The sequence below is a fragment of the Phyllobates terribilis genome, unplaced genomic scaffold, assembly GCF_046119375.1.
Source record: "Phyllobates terribilis strain yellow unplaced genomic scaffold, ASM4611937v1 Scaffold_7__3_contigs__length_470593459, whole genome shotgun sequence".
NCBI classification, from domain to species: domain Eukaryota; kingdom Metazoa; phylum Chordata; class Amphibia; order Anura; family Dendrobatidae; genus Phyllobates; species Phyllobates terribilis.
This window is the reverse complement of record NW_027362767.1, coordinates 261,826,971-261,847,256: the sequence shown is the minus strand read 5'-3', so window position 1 is coordinate 261,847,256 and position 20,286 is coordinate 261,826,971.

Below are 20,286 nucleotides of genomic sequence, written 5' to 3'. Positions count from 1 at the left end.
CCACCTGCCTATCTACCCAGAGACTGCCCCGGTCACTTGCCGTGACCTCCTGCCTATCTACCCAGAGACGGCAACCATCACTTGCTGTGACCACCTGCCTGTCTACCCAGAGACTGTCCCCGTCACTTGCTGTGACTACCTGCTTGCCCTCTCTGGGAGTCACCCGCTTCCTTACAAGGACTTCCCCCTTGTATTGCAGCTCAGAGGTTCCACTTCCCGGACCCGTAACACTGTGCTTATTATCCATGTACTGTGACATCACTGTGTTTATTATCTCTGTATTGTGGCATCACTGTGTGTATTATTCCTGTACTGTGACATCACTTTGTTTATTATCCCTGTATTGTGACATCACTGTGTTTATTATCCCTGTACTGTGACATCACTGTGTGCATTATCCCTGTACTGTGACATCACTGTGTGTATTATCCCTGTACTGTGACATCACTGTGTTTATTATCCCTGTACTGTCACATCACTGTGTCTATTACTCCTGTACTGTTACATCACTGTGTGTATTATTCCTGTACTGAGAGATCTCTGTGTGTATTATCTCTGTACTGTCACATCACTGCATGTATTATTCCTGTTCTGTGACATCAATGGGTTTATTATCCCTGTACTGTGACATCACTGTGTGTATTATCTGTGTATTGTGGCATCACTGTGTGTATTATCTCTGTACTGTGACATCACAGTGTTTATTATCCCTGTACTGTGGCATCACTGTGTGTATTATTTCTGTACTGTGACATCAATGTGTGTTTTATCTCTGTACTATGACATCACTGCGTGTATTATTTCTGTACTGTGACATCAATGTGTTTAATATCCCTGTACTGTGACATAACTGTGTTTATTATTCCTGTACTGTGACAACACTGTGTGCGTTATCCCTGAACTGTGACATCACTGTGGGTATTATCCCTGTACTGTGACATCACTGTGTTTATTATCCCTGAACTGTGACATCACTGTGTGTATTATTCCTGTACTGTGACATCACTGTGTGTAATATTCCTGTACTGTGACATCACTGTGTGTATTATCTCTGTAATGTGACATCACTGTGTGTATTATCTCTGTACTGTGACATCACTGCGTGTATTATTCCTTGTACCGAGACATCACTGTGTGTTTTATTCTTGTACTGTGATATCACTTTGTGTATTATTCCTGTACTGTGACATCACTGTTATTATTATCCCTGTACTGTGACATCACTGTGTGTATTATCTCTTTATGATGACATCATTTTGTGTACTATCTCTGTATTGTGACATCATTGTGTGCATTATCCCTGTACTGTGACATCACTGTGTGCATTATTCCTGTACTGTGACATCACTGTGTTTAATATCCCTGTACAGTGACATCACTGTGTGTATTATCTCTGTATTGTGGCATCACTGTGTGTATTATCTCTGTACTGTGACATCACTGTGTTTATTATCCCTGTACTGTGACATCACTGTGTGCATTATCCCTGTACTGTGACATCACTGTGGGTATTATCCCTGTATTGTGATATCACTGTGTTTATAATCCCTGAACTGTGACATCACTGTGTGTATTATTCCTGTACTCTGACATCACTGTGTGTATTATTACTGTACTGTGACATCACTGTGTACATTATCCCTCTACCGTGACATCACTGTGTGTATTATCTCTGTACTGTGACATCACTGTTTGTATTATTCCTGTACTGTTACATCACTGTGTTTATTATCCCTGTACTGTGACATCACTGTGTGTATTATCTCTGTACTGTGACATCACTGTGTGTATTATCTCTGTACTGTGACATCACTGTGTTTATTATCCCTGTACTGTGACATCACTGTTTGCATTATCCCTGTACTGTGACATCTCTGTGTGTATTATCTCTGTACTGTGACATCACTGTGCTTATTATCCCTGTACTGTGACATCACTGTGTGTATTATCTCTGTACTGTGACATCCCTGTGTGTATTATCCCTGTACTGTGACATCTCTGTGTTTACTATCCCTGTACAGTGACATCACTGTGTGTATCATCTCTGTATTGTGGCATCACTGTGTGTATTATCTCTTTACTGTGACATCACTGTGTGTATTATCCCTGTACTGTGACATCACTGTGTGTATTATCTCAGTAGTGACTTCACTGTGTGTATTATTCCTGTACTGTGACATCACTGTGTGTATTATCTCTGTACTGTGATATCAATGTGTGTATTATCTCTGTACTGTGACATCACTGTGTGTATTATCCCTGTACTGTGACATCACTGTGTGTATTATCTCTGTAGTGACATTACTGTGTTTATTATCCCTGTACTGTGACATCACTGTGTGTATTATCTCTGCCCTGTGACATCACTGTGTGTATTATCTCTGCACTATGACATCACTGTGTATGTTATCTCTGTACTGTGGCATCACTGTATTTATTATCCCTGTACTGTGACATCACTGTTTAATTATCCATGTACTTTGACATCACTGTGATTATTATCCATGTACTGTGACATGATTTTATTTATTATCCCGGTACTGTCACATCACTGTGTTTATTATCTCTGTACTGTGACATCACTGTGTGTATTATCTCTGCACTGTGACATCACTGTGTGTATTATCTCTGCACTATGACATCATTGTGTATGTTATCTCTGTACTGTGACATCACTGTATTTATTATCCCTGTACTGTGACATCACTGTGTTAATTATCCATGTACTTTAACAGCACTGTGATTATAATCCATGTACTGTGACATTTTGTTTATTATCCTTGTACTGTGACATCACTGTGTTTATTATCTCTGTACTGTGACATCACTGTGATTATTATCCATTTACTGTGACATCACTGTGTGTATTATCCCTGTACTGTGACATCACTGTGTTTATTATCACTGTACTGTGACATCACTATGTGTATTATTCCTGTACTGTGACATCACTGTGTGTTTTACTCCTGTACTGTGACAACACTGTGTTTATTATCCCTGTACTGCGACATCACTGTTTGCATTATCACTGTACTGTGACATCACTGTGTGTATTATCTCTGCACTGTGACATCACTGTGCTTATTATCCCTGTACTGTGACATCACTGTGTGTATTATCTCTGTACTGTAACATCTCTGTGTGTATTATCCCTGTACTGTGACATAACTGTGTTTGCTATCCCTGTACAGTGACATCACTGTGTGTATCATCTCTGTATTGTGGCATCACTGTGTGTATTATCTCTTTACTGTGACATCACTGTGTGTATTATCCCTGTACTGTGACATCACTGTGTGTTATCTCATTAGTGACTTCACTGTGTGTATTATCCCTGTACTGTGACATCACTGTGTGTTATCTCATTAGTGACTTCACTGTGTGTATTATTCCTGTACTGTGACATCACTGTGTGTATTATCTCTGTACTCTGATATCAATGTGTGTATTATCTCTGCACTGTGACATCACTGTGTGTATTATCCCTGTACTGTGACATAACTGTGTGTATTATCTCTGTAGTGACATTACTGTGTTTATTATCCCTGTACTGTGACATCACTGTGTGTATTATCTCTGCACTCTGACATCACTGTGTGTATTATCTGTGCACTATGACATCATTGTGTATGTTATCTCTGTATTGTGACATCACTGTATTTATTATCCCTGTACTGTGACATCACTGTGTTAATTATCCATGTACTTTAACAGCACTGTGATTATAATTCATGTACTGTGACATTTTGTTTATTATCTCTGTACTGTGACATCACTGTGATTATTATCCATTTACTGTGATATCACTGTGTGTATTATCCCTGTACTGTGACATCACTGTGTTTATTATCCCTGTACTGTGACATCACTATGTGTATTATTCCTGTACTGTGACATCACTGTGTGTTTTACTCCTGTACTGTGACATCACTGTGTTTATTATCCCTGTTCTGTGACATCACTGTGTGTATTTTTCCTGTACTGTGACATCACTGTGTGTATTATCTCTGTACTGTGACAACACTGTGTGTATTATTTCTGTACTGTGACATCACTGTGTGTATTATTCCTGTGCTGTACCATCACTGTGTTTATTATCCCTGTACTGCGATATCATTGTGTGTATTATCTCGGCATTGTGGCATCACTCTGTGTATTATCTCTATACTGTGACATCACTGTGTGTATTATCCCTGTACTGTGACATCACTGTGTTTATTATCCCTGTACTGTGACATCACTGTGTGTATTATCCCTGTACTGTGACATTATTGTGTGTATTATTCCTGTACTGTGACATCACTGTGTATTATCTCTGTACTGTGACATCACTGTGTGTATTATCCCTGTACTGTGACATCACTGTGTGTATTATCTCTGTACTGTGACATCACTATGTGCATTATCTCTGTATTGTGGCATGTCTGTGTGTATTATCTCTGTACTTTGACATCACTGTGTGTATTATCTCTGTACTGTGACATCACTGTGTGTATTATCTCTGCACTATGACATCACTGTGTGTATTATCTCTGTACTGTGACATCACTGTGTGTATTATCTCTGTACTGTGACATCACTGTGTTTATTATCCCTGTACTGTGACATCACTGTGTTTATTATCCCTGTACTGAGACATCACTGTTTGCATTATCCCTGTACTGTGACATCACTGTGTGTATTATCTCTGTACTGTGACATCACTGTGCTTATTATCCCTGTACTGTGACATCACTGTGTGTATTATCTCTGTACTGTGACATCTCTGTGTGTATTATCCCTGTACTGTGACATCACTGTGTTTACTATCACTGTACAGAGACATCACTGTGTGTATCATCTCTGTATTGTGGCATCACTGTGTGTATTATCTTTTTACTGTGACATCACTGTGTGTATTATCCCTGTACTGTGACATCACTGTGTGTATTATCTCAGTAGTGACTTCACTGTGTGTATTATTCCTGCACTGTGACATCACTGTGTGTATTATCTCTGTACTGTGATATCAATGTGTGTATTATCTCTGTACTGTGACATCACTGTGTGTATTATCCCTGTACTGTGACATCACTGTGAGTATTATCTCTGTAGTGACATTACTGTGTTTATTATCCCTGTACTGTGACATCACTGTGTGTATTATCTCTGCCCTGTGACATCACTGTGTGTATTATCTCTGCACTATGACATCACTGTGTATGTTATCTCTGTACTGTGGCATCACTGTATTTATTATCCCTATACTGTGACATCACTGTTTAAATATCCATGTACTTTGACATCACTGTGATTATTATCCATGTACTGTGACATGATTTTATTTATTATCCCGGTACTGTCACATCACTGTGTTTATTATCTCTGTACTGTGACATCACTGTGTTTATTATCTCTGCACTGTGACATCACTGTGCGTATTATCTCTGCACTATGACATCATTGTGTATGTTATCTCTGTACTGTGACATCACTGTATTTATTATCCCTGTACAGTGACATCACTGTGTTAATTATCCATGTACTTTAACAGCACTGTGATTATGATCCATGTACTGTGACATTTTGTTTATTATCCCTGTACTGTGACATCACTGTGTTTATTATCTCTGTACTGTGACATCACTGTGATTATTATCCATTTACTGTGACATCACTGTGTGTATTATCCTTGTACTGTGACATCACTGTGTTTATTATCCCTGTACTGTGACATCACTATGTGTATTATTCCTGTACTGTGACATCACTGTGTGTTTTACTCCTGTACTGTGACATCACTGTGTTTATTATCCCTGTTCTGTGACATCACTGTGTGTATTTTTCCTGTACTATGACATCACTGTGTGTATTATCTCTGTACTGTGACATCACTATGTGTATTTTCTCTGTACTGTGACATCACTGTGTGTATTATTCCTGTACTGTTACATCACTGTGTTTATTATCCCTGTACTGTGACATCACTGTGTGTATTATCTCTGTACTGTGACATCACTGTGTGTATTATCTCTGTACTGTGACATCACTGTGTTTATTATCCCTGTACTGTGACATAACTGTGTTTATTATCCCTGTACTGTGACATCACTGTTTGCATTATCCCTGTACTGTGACATCACTGTGTGTATTATCTCTGTACTGTGACATCACTGTGCTTATTATCCCTGTACTGTGACATCACTGTGTGTATTATCTCTGTACTGAGACATCTCTGTGTGTATTATCCCTGTACTGTAACATAACTGTGTTTACTATCCCTGTACAGTGACATCACTGTGTGTATCATCTCTGTATTGTGGCATCACTGTGTGTATTATCTCTTTACTGTGACATCACTGTGTGTATTATCCCTGTGCTGTGACATCACTGTGTGTATTATCTCAGTAGTGACTTCACTGTGTGTATTATTCCTGTACTGTGACATCACTGTGTGTATTATCTCTGTACTGTGATATCAATGTGTGTATTATCTCTGTACTGTGACATCACTGTGTGTATTATCCCTGTACTGTGACATCACTGTGTGTATTATCTCTGTAGTGACATTACTGTGTTTATTATCCCTGTACTGTGACATCACTGTGTGTATTATTTCTGCACTGTGACATCACTGTGTGTATTATCTCTGCACTATGACATCACTGTGTATGTTATCTCTGTACTGTGGCATCACTGTATTTATTATCCCTGCACTGTGACATCACTGTTTAATTATCCATGTACTTTGACATCACTGTGATTATTATCCATGTACTGTGACATGATTTTATTTATTATCCCGGTACTGTCACATCACTGTGTTTATTATCTCTGCACTGTGACATCACTGTGTATTATCTCTGCATTATGACATCATTGTGTATGTTATCTCTGTACTGTGACATCACTGCATTTATTATCCCTGTACTGTGACATCACTGTGTTAATTATCCATGTACTTTAACAGCACTGTGATTATAATCCATGTACTGTGAAATTTTGTTTATTATCCCTGTACTGTGACATCACTGTGTTTATTATCTCTGTACTGTGACTTCACTGTGATAATTTTCCATTTACTGTGACATCACTGTGTGTATTATCCCTGTACTGTGACATCACTGTTTTTATTATCCCTGTACTGTTACATCACTATGTGCATTATTCCTGTACTGTGACATCACTGTGTGTTTTACTCCTGTACTGTGACATCACTATGTTTATTATCCCTGTTCTGTGACATCACTGTGTGTATTATTTCAGTACTGTGACATCACTGTGTGTATTATTCCTATACTGTACCATCACTGTGTTTATTATCCCTGTACTGTGATATCAATGTGTGTATTATCTCGGTATTGTGGCATCACTCTGTGTATTATCTCTATACTGTGACATCACTGTGTGTATTATCCCTGTACTGTGACATCACTGTGTTTATTATCCCTGTACTGTGACATCACTGTGTGTATTATCCCTGTACTGTGACATTATTGTGTGTATTATTCCTGTACTGTGACATCACTGTGTATTATCTCTTTACTGTGACATCACTGTGTTTATTATCCCTGTACTGTGACATCACTGTGTGTATTATCCCTGTACTGTGAGATCACTGTGTGTATTATCACTGTGCTGTGACATCACTGTGTGTATTATCTCTGTACTGTGACATCACTGTGTGCATTATCTCTGTATTGTGGCATGTCTGTGTGTATTATCTCTGTACTTTGACATCACTGTGTGTATTATCTCTGTACTGTGACATCACTGTGTGTATTATCTCTGCACTATGACATCACTGTTTGTATTATCTCTGTACTGTGACATCACTGTGTGTATTATCCCTGTACTGTGACATCACTGTGTTTATTATCCCTGTACTGTGACATAACTGTGTGTATTATCTCTGTAGTGACATTACTGTGTTTATTATCCCTGTACTGTGACATCACTGTGTGTATTATCTCTGCACTGTGACATCACTGTGTGTATTATCTCTGTATTGTGACATCACTGTGTGTATTTTCTCTGTATTGTGACATCACTGTGTGTATTTTCTCTGTACTGTGACATCACTGTGTGTATTATCCCTGTGCTGTGACATCACTCTGTGTATTATCTCTGAACTGTGACATCACTGTGTGTATTATCCCTGTACTGTGACATGACTGTGCTTGTTATCCGTGTACTGTGACATCACTGTGTGTATTATCTCTGTACTGTGACATTATTGTGTGTATTATTACTGTACTGTGACATCAGTGTGAGTATTATCTCCGTACTGTGACTTCACTGTGTTTATTATCCCTGTACTGTGACATCACTGTGCGTATTATCCGTGTACTGTGAAATCACTGTGTATATTTTCTCTGTACTGTGACATCACTGTGGGCATTATCTCTGTACTGTGACATCACTGTCTGTATTATCCCAGTACTGTGACATCACTGTGTGTATTATCCCTGTACTGTGACATCACTTTGTGTATTATCTATGTACTGTGACATCACTGTGTATATTATCTCTGCACTGTGACATCACTGTGTATATTATCTCTGTACTGTGACATCACTGTGTTTATTATCCATGTACTGTGACATCACTGTGTGTATTATCCCTCTACTGTGACATCACTGTGTGTATTATCCCTGTACTGTGACATCACTGTGTGTATTATCTCTGTACTGTGACATCACTGTGTGCATTATCTCTGTACTGTGACATCACTGTGTGCATTATCTCTGTATTGTGGTATGTCTGTGTGTATTATCTCTGTACTTTGACATCACTGTGTGTATTATCTCTGTACTGTGAAATCACTGTGTGTATTATCTCTGCACTATGACATCACTGTTTGTATTATCTCTGTACTGTGATATCACTGTGTGTATTATCCCTGTACTGTGACATCACTGTGTGCATTATCCCTGTACTGTGACATCACTGTGTGTATTTTCTCTGTACTGTGACATCACTGTGGGCATTATCTCTGTACTGTGACATCACTGTCTGTATTATCCCAGTACTGTGACATCACTGTGTGTATTATCCCTGTACTGTGACATCACTGTGTGTATTATCTCTGTACTGTGACATCACTTTGTGTATTATCTATGTACTGTGACATCACTGTGTATATTATCTCTGCACTATGACATCACTGTGTATAATATCTCTGTACTGTGACATCACTGTTTATTATCCATGTACTGTGACATCACTGTGTGTATTATCCCTGTACTGTGACATCACTGTGTGTACTATCTTTGTACTGTGACATCACTGTGTGCATTATCTCTGTATTGTGGTATGTCTGTGTGTATTATCTCTGTACTTTGACATCACTGTGTGTATTATCTCTGTACTGTGAGATCACTGTGTGTATTATCTCTGCACTATGACATCACTGTTTGTATTATCTCTGTACTGTGACATCACTGTGTGTATTATCCCTGTACTGTGACATCACTGTGTTTATTATCCCTGTACTGTGACATCACTGTGTGCATTATCCCTGTACTGTGACATCACTGTGTTTATTATCTCTGTATTGTGACATCACTGTGTGTATTGTCTCTGCACTGTGACATCACTGTGTGTATTATCTCTGCACTATGACATCACTGTGATTATTATCCATGTACTGTGACATTTTGTTTATTATCCCCGTACTGTGACATCACTGTGTTTATTATCCCTGTACTGTGACATCACTGTGATTATTATCCATTTACTGTGACATCACTGTTTGTATTATCCCTGTACTGTGACGTCACTGTGTTTATTATCCCTGTACTGTGACATCACTATGTGTATTATTCCTGTACTGTGACATCACTGTGTGTTTTATTCCTGTACTGTGACATCACTGTATTTATTATCCCTGTTCTGTGACATTACTGTGTGTATTATTCCTGTACTGTGACATCACTGTGTGTATTATCTCTGTAATGTGACAACACTGTGTGTATTATTTCTGTACTGTGACATCACTCTCTGTATTATTCCTGTACTGTGACATCACTGTGTTTATTATCCCTGTACTGTGACATTATTGTGTGTATTATTCCTGTACTGTGACATCACTGTGTATTATCTCTGTACTGTGACATCACTGTTTTTATTATCCCTGTACTGTGACATCACTGTGTGTATTATCCCTGTACTGTGACATCACTGTGTGTATTATTTCTGTACTGTGACATCACTGTGTGTATTATCTCTGTACTGTGAAATCACTGTGTGCATTATCTCTGTATTGTGGCATGTCTGTGTGTATTATCTCTGTACTTTGACATCACTGTGTGTATTATCTCTGTACTGACATCACTGTGTGTATTATCTCTGCACTATGACATCACTGTGTATTACCTCTGTACTGTGACATCACTGTGTGTATTATCCCTGTACTGTGACATCACTGTGTTTGTTATCCCTGTACTGTGACATCACTGTGTGCATTAACCCTGTACTGTGACATCACTGTGTTTATTATCTCTGTACTGTGACATCACTGTGTGTATTGTCTATGCACTTTGACATCACTGTGTGTATTATCTCTGCACTATGACATCATTGTGTATGTTATCTCTGTACTGTGACATCACTGTATTTATTATCCCTGTACTGTGACATCACTGTGTTAATTATCCATGGACTTTGACATCACTGTGATTATTATCCATGTACTGTGACATTTTGTTTATTATCCCTGTACTGTGACATCACTGTGTTTACTATCCCTGTACTGTGACATCACTGTGATTATTATCCATTTACTGTGACATCACTGTTTGTATTATCCCTGTACTGTGACGTCACTGTGTTTATTATCCCTGTACTGTGACATCACTATGTGTATTATTCCTGTACTGTGACATCACTGTGTGTTTTATTCCTGTACTGTGACATCACTGTGTTTATTATCCCTGTTCTGTGACCTCACTGTGTGTATTATTCCTGTACTGTGACATCACTGTGTGTATTATCTCTGTAATGTGACAACACTGTGTGTATTATCTCTGTACTGTGACATCTCTGTGTGTTTTATCCCTGTACTGTGACATCACTGTGTTTATTATCCCTGTACAGTGACATCACTGTGGGTATTATCTCTGTATTGTGGCATCACTGTGTGTATTATCTCTGTACTGTGACATCACTGTGTGTATTATCCCTGTACTGTGAGATCACTGTGTGTATTATCTCTGTAGTGACTTCACTGTGTGTATTATTCCTGTACTGTGACATCACTGTGTGCATTATCCCTGTACTGTGACATCACTGTGTGTATTATCTCTGTACTGTGACATCACTGTGTGTATTATCCCTGTACTGTGACATCACTGTGTGTATTATCTCTGCACTGTGACATCACTGTGTGTATTATCTCTGCACTATGACATCACTGTGTATGTTATCTCTCTACTGTGACATCACTGTATTTATTATCCCTGTACTGTGACATCACTGTGTGTATTATGTCTGCACTGTGACATCACTGTGATTATTATCCATGTACTGTGACATCATTTTAATTATTATCCCTGTACTGGGACATCACTGTGTTTATTCTCTCTGTACTGTGACATCACTGTGTGTATTATCTCTTCACTGTGACATCACTGTGTGTATTATCTCTGCACTATGACATCAATGTGTATGTTATCTCTGTACTGTGACATCACTGTATTTATTATCCCTGTACTGTGACATCACTGTGTTAATTATATATGTACTTTAACAGCACTGTGATTATAATCCATGTACTGTGACATTTTGTTTATTATCCCTGTACTGTGACATCACTGTTTTTCTTATCTCTGTACTGTGACATCACTGTGACTATTATCCATTTACTGTGACATCACTGTGTGTATTATCCCTGTACTGTCACATCACTGTGTCTATTATTCCTGTACTGTTACATCACTGTGTGTATTATTCCTGTACTGAGAGATCACTGTGTGTATTATCTCTGTACTGTGACATCATTGCATGTATTATTCCTGTTCTGTGACATCAATGTGTTTATTATCCCTGTACTGTGACATCACAGTGTTTATTATCCCTGTACTGTGGCATCACTGTGTGTATTATTTCTGTACTGTGACATCAATGTGTGTTTTATCTCTGTACTATGACATCACTGCATGTATTATTTCTGTACTGTGACATCAATGTGTTTAATATCCCTGTACTGTGACATCACTGTGTTTATTATCCCTGTACTGTGACATCACTGTGTGCATTATCCCTGAACTGTGACATCACTGTGGGTATTATTCCTGTACTGTGACATCACTGTGTTTATTATCCCTGAATTGTAACATCACTGTGTGCATTATTCCTGTACTGTGACATCACTCTGTGTATTATTCCTGTACTGTGACATCACTGTGTGTATTATCTCTGTAATGTGACATCACTGTGTGTATTATCTCTGTACTGTGACAACACTGCGTGTATTATTCCTTGTACTATGACATCACTGTGTGTATTATCTCTTTATGGTGACATCATTGTGTGTATTATCTCTGTATTGTGACATCATTGTGTGTATTATCCCTGTACTGTGACATCACTGTGTGTATTATTCCTGTACTGTGACATCCCTGTGTTAAATATCCCTGTACAGGGACATCACTGTGTGTATTATCTCTGTATTGTGGCATCACTGTGTGTATTATCTCTGTAATGTGACATCACTGTGTTTATTATCCTTGTACTGTGACATCACTGTGTGCATTATCCCTGTACTGTGACATCACTGTAGGTATTATCCCTGTATTGTGATATCACTGTGTTTATAATCCCTGAACTGTGATATCACTGTGTGTATTATTCCTGTACTGTGACATCACTGTGTGCAATATTCCTGTACTGTGACTTCACTGTGTACATTATCCCTCTACTGTGACATCACTGTGTGTATTATCCCTGTACTGTGACATCACTGTTTGCATTATCCCTGTACTGTGACATCACTGTGTGTATTATCTCTGTACTGTGACATCTCTGTGTGTATTATCCCTGTACTGTGACATCACTGTGTTTACTATCCCTGTACTGTGACATCACTGTGTTTATTATCTCTGTATTGTGGCATCACTCTGTGTATTAATCCTGTACTGTGACATCACTTTGTTTATTATCCCTGTATTGTGACATCACTGTGTTTATTATCCCTGTACTGTGACATCACTGTGTGCATTATCCCTGTACTGTGACATCACTGTGTGTATTATCCCTGTACTGTGACATCACTGTGTTTATTATCCCTGTACTGTCACATCACTGTGTCTATTACTCCTGTACTGTTACATCACTGTGTGTATTATTCCTGTACTGAGAGATCACTGTGTGTATTATCTCTGTACTGTGACATCACTGTGTTTAATATCCCTGTAGAGTGACATCACTGTGTGTATTATCTCTGTATTGTGGCATCACTGTGTGTATTATCTCTGTACTGTGACATCACTGTGTTTATTATCCCTGTACTGTGACATCACTGTGTGCATTATCCCTGTACTGTGACATCACTGTGGGTATTATCCCTGTATTGTGATATCACTGTGTTTATAATCCCTGAATTGTGACATCACTGTGTGTATTATTCCTGTACTGTGACATCACTGTGTGTATTATTCCTGTACTGTGACATCACTGTGTACATTATCCCTCTACCGTGACATCACTGTGTGTATTATCTCTGTACTGTGACATCACTGTTTGTATTATTCCTGTACTGTTACATCACTTTGTTTATTATCCCTGTACTGTGACATCACTGTGTGTATTATCTCTGTACTGTGACATCACTGTGTGTATTATCTCTGTACTGTGACATCACTGTGTTTATTATCCCTGTACTGTGACGTCACTGTTTGCATTATCCCTGTACTGTGACATCACTGTGTGTATTATCTCTGTACTGTGACATCACTGTGCTTATTATCCCTGTACTGTGACATCACTGTGTGTATTATCTCTGTACTGTGACATCCCTGTGTGTATTATCCCTGTACTGTGACATCACTGTGTTTACTATCCCTGTACAGTGACATCACTGTGTGTATCATCTCTGTATTGTGGCATCACTGTGTGTATTATCTCTTTACTGTGACATCACTGTGTGTATTATCCCTGTACTGTGACATCACTGTGTGTATTATCTCAGTAGTGACTTCACTGTGTGTATTATTCCTGTACTGTGACATCACTGTGTGTATTATCTCTGTACTGTGATATCAATGTGTGTATTATCTCTGTACTGTGACATCACTGTGTGTATTATCCCTGTACTGTGACATCACTGTGTGTATTATCTCTGTAGTGACATTACTGTGTTTATTATCCCTGTACTGTGACATCACTGTGTGTATTATCTCTGCCCTGTGACATCACTGTGTGTATTATCTCTGCACTATGACATCACTGTGTATGTTATCTCTGTACTGTGGCATCACTGTATTTATTATCCCTGTACTGTGATATCACTGTTTAATTATCCATGTACTTTGACATCACTGTGATTATTATCCATGTACTGTGACATGATTTTATTTATTATCCCGGTACTGTCACAACACTGTGTTTATTATCTCTGTACTGTGACATCACTGTGTGTATTATCTCTGCACTGTGACATCACTGTGTGTATTATCTCTGCACTATGACATCATTGTGTATGTTATCTCTGTACTGTGACATCACTGTATTTATTATCCCTGTACTGTGACATCACTGTGTGTATTATCTCTGTACTGTGACATCACTGTGTTTATTATCCCTGTTCTGTGACATCACTGTGTGTATTTTTCCTGTACTGTGACATCACTGTGTGTAATATCTCTGTACTGTGACATCACTGTGTGTATTATCTCTGTACTGTGACATCACTGTGTGTATCATTCCTGTACTGTTACATCACTGTGTTTATTATCCCTGTACTGTGACATCACTGTGTGTATTATCTCTGTACTGTGACATCACTGTGTGTATTATCTCTGTACTGTGACATCACTGTGTTTATTATCCCTGTACTGTGGCATCACTGTGTGTATTATTTCTGTACTGTGACATCAATGTGTGTTTTATCTCTGTACTATGACATCACTGCATGTATTATTTCTGTACTGTGACATCAATGTGTTTAATATCCCTGTACTGTGACATCACTGTGTTTATTATCCCTGTACTGTGACAGCACTGTGTGCGTTATCCCTGAACTGTGACATCACTGTGGGTATTATTCCTGTACTGTGACATCACTGTGTTTATTATCCCTGAATTGTAACATCACTGTGTGCATTATTCCTGTACTGTGACATCACTCTGTGTATTATTCCTGTACTGTGACATCACTGTGTGTATTATCTCTGTAATGTGACATCACTGTGTGTATTATCTCTGTACTGTGACATCACTGCGTGTATTATTCCTTGTACTATGACATCACTGTGTGTATTATCTCTTTATGGTGACATCATTGTGTGTATTATCTCTGTATTGTGACATCATTGTGTGTATTATCCCTGTACTGTGACATCACTGTGTGTATTATTCCTGTACTGTGACATCCCTGTGTTAAATATCCCTGTACAGGGACATCACTGTGTGTATTATCTCTGTATTGTGGCATCACTGTGTTTATTATCCTTGTACTGTGACATCACTGTGTGCATTATCCCTGTACTGTGACATCACTGTAGGTATTATCCCTGTATTGTGATATCACTGTGTTTATAATCCCTGAACTGTGATATCACTGTGTGTATTATTCCTGTACTGTGACATCACTGTGTGCAATATTCCTGTACTGTGACTTCACTGTGTACATTATCCCTCTACTGTGACATCACTGTGTGTATTATCCCTGTACTGTGACATCACTGTTTGCATTATCCCTGTACTGTGACATCACTGTGTGTATTATCTCTGTACTGTGACATCTCTGTGTGTATTATCCCTGTACTGTGACATCACTGTGTTTACTATCCCTGTACTGTGACATCACTGTGTTTATTATCTCTGTATTGTGGCATCACTCTGTGTATTAATCCTGTACTGTGACATCACTTTGTTTATTATCCCTGTATTGTGACATCACTGTGTTTATTATCCCTGTACTGTGACATCACTGTGTGCATTATCCCTGTACTGTGACATCACTGTGTGTATTATCCCTGTACTGTGACATCACTGTGTTTATTATCCCTGTACTGTCACATCACTGTGTCTATTACTCCTGTACTGTTACATCACTGTGTGTATTATTCCTGTACTGAGAGATCACTGTGTGTATTATCTCTGTACTGTGACATCACTGTGTTTAATATCCCTGTAGAGTGACATCACTGTGTGTATTATCTCTGTATTGTGGCATCACTGTGTGTATTATCTCTGTACTGTGACATCACTGTGTTTATTATCCCTGTACTGTGACATCACTGTGTGCATTATCCCTGTACTGTGACATCACTGTGGGTATTATCCCTGTATTGTGATATCACTGTGTTTATAATCCCTGAATTGTGACATCACTGTGTGTATTATTCCTGTACTGTGACATCACTGTGTGTATTATTCCTGTACTGTGACATCACTGTGTACATTATCCCTCTACCGTGACATCACTGTGTGTATTATCTCTGTACTGTGACATCACTGTTTGTATTATTCCTGTACTGTTACATCACTTTGTTTATTATCCCTGTACTGTGACATCACTGTGTGTATTATCTCTGTACTGTGACATCACTGTGTGTATTATCTCTGTACTGTGACATCACTGTGTTTATTATCCCTGTACTGTGACGTCACTGTTTGCATTATCCCTGTACTGTGACATCACTGTGTGTATTATCTCTGTACTGTGACATCACTGTGCTTATTATCCCTGTACTGTGACATCACTGTGTGTATTATCTCTGTACTGTGACATCCCTGTGTGTATTATCCCTGTACTGTGACATCACTGTGTTTACTATCCCTGTACAGTGACATCACTGTGTGTATCATCTCTGTATTGTGGCATCACTGTGTGTATTATCTCTTTACTGTGACATCACTGTGTGTATTATCCCTGTACTGTGACATCACTGTGTGTATTATCTCAGTAGTGACTTCACTGTGTGTATTATTCCTGTACTGTGACATCACTGTGTGTATTATCTCTGTACTGTGATATCAATGTGTGTATTATCTCTGTACTGTGACATCACTGTGTGTATTATCCCTGTACTGTGACATCACTGTGTGTATTATCTCTGTAGTGACATTACTGTGTTTATTATCCCTGTACTGTGACATCACTGTGTGTATTATCTCTGCCCTGTGACATCACTGTGTGTATTATCTCTGCACTATGACATCACTGTGTATGTTATCTCTGTACTGTGGCATCACTGTATTTATTATCCCTGTACTGTGATATCACTGTTTAATTATCCATGTACTTTGACATCACTGTGATTATTATCCATGTACTGTGACATGATTTTATTTATTATCCCGGTACTGTCACAACACTGTGTTTATTATCTCTGTACTGTGACATCACTGTGTGTATTATCTCTGCACTGTGACATCACTGTGTGTATTATCTCTGCACTATGACATCATTGTGTATGTTATCTCTGTACTGTGACATCACTGTATTTATTATCCCTGTACTGTGACATCACTGTGTGTATTATCTCTGTACTGTGACATCACTGTGTTTATTATCCCTGTTCTGTGACATCACTGTGTGTATTTTTCCTGTACTGTGACATCACTGTGTGTAATATCTCTGTACTGTGACATCACTGTGTGTATTATCTCTGTACTGTGACATCACTGTGTGTATCATTCCTGTACTGTTACATCACTGTGTTTATTATCCCTGTACTGTGACATCACTGTGTGTATTATCTCTGTACTGTGACATCACTGTGTGTATTATCTCTGTACTGTGACATCACTGTGTTTATTATCCCTGTACTGTGACATCACTGTGTTTATTTTCCCTGTACTGTGACATCACTGTTTGCATTATCCCTGTACTGTGACATCACTGTGTGTATTATCTCTGTACTGTGACATCACTGTGCTTATTATCCCTGTACTGTGACATCACTGTGTGTATTATCTCTGTACTGAGACATCTCTGTGTGTATCATCTCTGTATTGTGGCATCACTGTGTGTATTATCTCTTTACTGTGACATCACTGTGTGTATTATCCCTGTACTGTTACATCACTGTGTGTATTATCTCAGTAGTGACTTAACTGTGTGTATTATTCCTGTACTGTGACATCACTGTGTGTATTATCTCTGTACTGTGATATCAATGTGTGTATTATCTCTGTACTGTGACATCACTGTGTTTATTATCCCTGTACTGTGACATCACTGTTTGTATTATCTCTGCACTGTGAAATCACTGTGTGTATTATCTCTGCACTATGACATCACTTTGTATGTTATCTCTGTACTGTGGCATCACTGTATTTATTATCCCTGCACTGTGACATCACTGTTTAATTATCCATGTACTTTGACATCACTGTGATTATTACCCATGTACTGTGACATGATTTTATTTATTATCCCGTTACTGTCACATCACTGTGTTTATTATCTCTGCACTGTGACATCACTGTGTGTATTTTCTCTGCACTATGACATCATTGTGTATGTTATCTCTGTACTGTGACATCACTGTATTTATTATCACTGTACTGTGACATCACTGTGTTAATTAAGCATGTACTTTAACAGCACTGTGATTATAATCCATGTACTGTGAAATTTTGTTTATTATCCCTGTACTGTGACATCACTGTGTTTATTATCTCTGTACTGTGACATCACTGTGATAATTTTCCATTTACTGTGACATCACTGTGTGTATTATCCCTGTACTGTGACATCACTGTGTTTATTATCCCTGTACTGTGACATCACTATGTGCATTATTCCTGTACTGTGACATCACTGTGTGTTTTACTCCTGTACTGTGACATCACCGTGTTTATTATCCCTGTTCTGTGATATCACTGTGTGTATTTTTCCTGTACTGTGACATCACTGTGTGTATTATTTCTGTACTGTGACATCACTGTGTGTATTATTCCTATACTGTACCATCACTGTGTTTATTATCCCTGTACTGTGATATCAATGTGTGTATTATCTCGGCATTGTGGCATCACTCTGTGTATTATCTCTATACTGTGACATCACTGTGTGTATTATCCCTGTACTGTGACATCACTGTGTTTATTATCCCTGTACTGTGACATCACTGTGTGTATTATCCCTGTACTGTGACATTATTGTGTGTATTATTCCTGTACCGTGACATCACTGTGTATTATCTCTGTACTGTGACATCACTGTGTTTATTATCCCTGTACTGTGACATCACTGTGTGTATTATCCCTGTACTGTGACATCACTGTGTGTATTATCTCTGTACTGTGACATCACTGTGTGAATTATCTCTGTATTGTGGCATGTCTGTGTGTATTATCTCTGTACTTTGACATCACTGTGTGTATTATCTCTGTACTGTGACATCACTGTGTGTATTATCTCTGCACTATGACATCACTGTTTGTATTATCTCTGTACTGTGACATCACTGTGTGTATTATCCCTGTACTGTGACATCACTGTGTTTATTATCCCTGTACTGTGACATCACTGTGTGCATTATCCCTGTACTGTGACATCACTGTGTTTATTATCTCTGTACTGTGACATCACTGTGTGTATTGTCTCTGCACTGTGACATCACTTTGTGTATTATCTCTGCACTATGACATCATTGTGTATGTTATCTCTGTACTGTGATATCACTGTATTTATTAACCCTGTACTGTGACATCACTGTGTTAATTATCCATGTACTTTGACATCTCTGTGATTATTATCCATGTACTGTGACATTTTGTTTATTATCCCTGTACTGTGACATCACTGTGTTTATTATCCCTGTACTGTGACATCACTGTGATTATTATCCATTTACTGTGACATCACTGTTTGTATTATCCCTGTACTGTGACGTCACTGTGTTTATTATCCCTGTACTGTGACATCACTATGTGTATTATTCCTGTACTGTGACATCACTGTGTGTTTTATTCCTGTACTGTGACATCACTGTATTTATCATCCCTGTTCTGTGACATCACTGTGTGTATTATTCCTGTACTGTGACATCACTGTGTGTATTATCTCTGTAATGTGACAACATTGTGTGTATTATTTCTGTACTGTGACATCACTCTGTGTATTATTCCTGT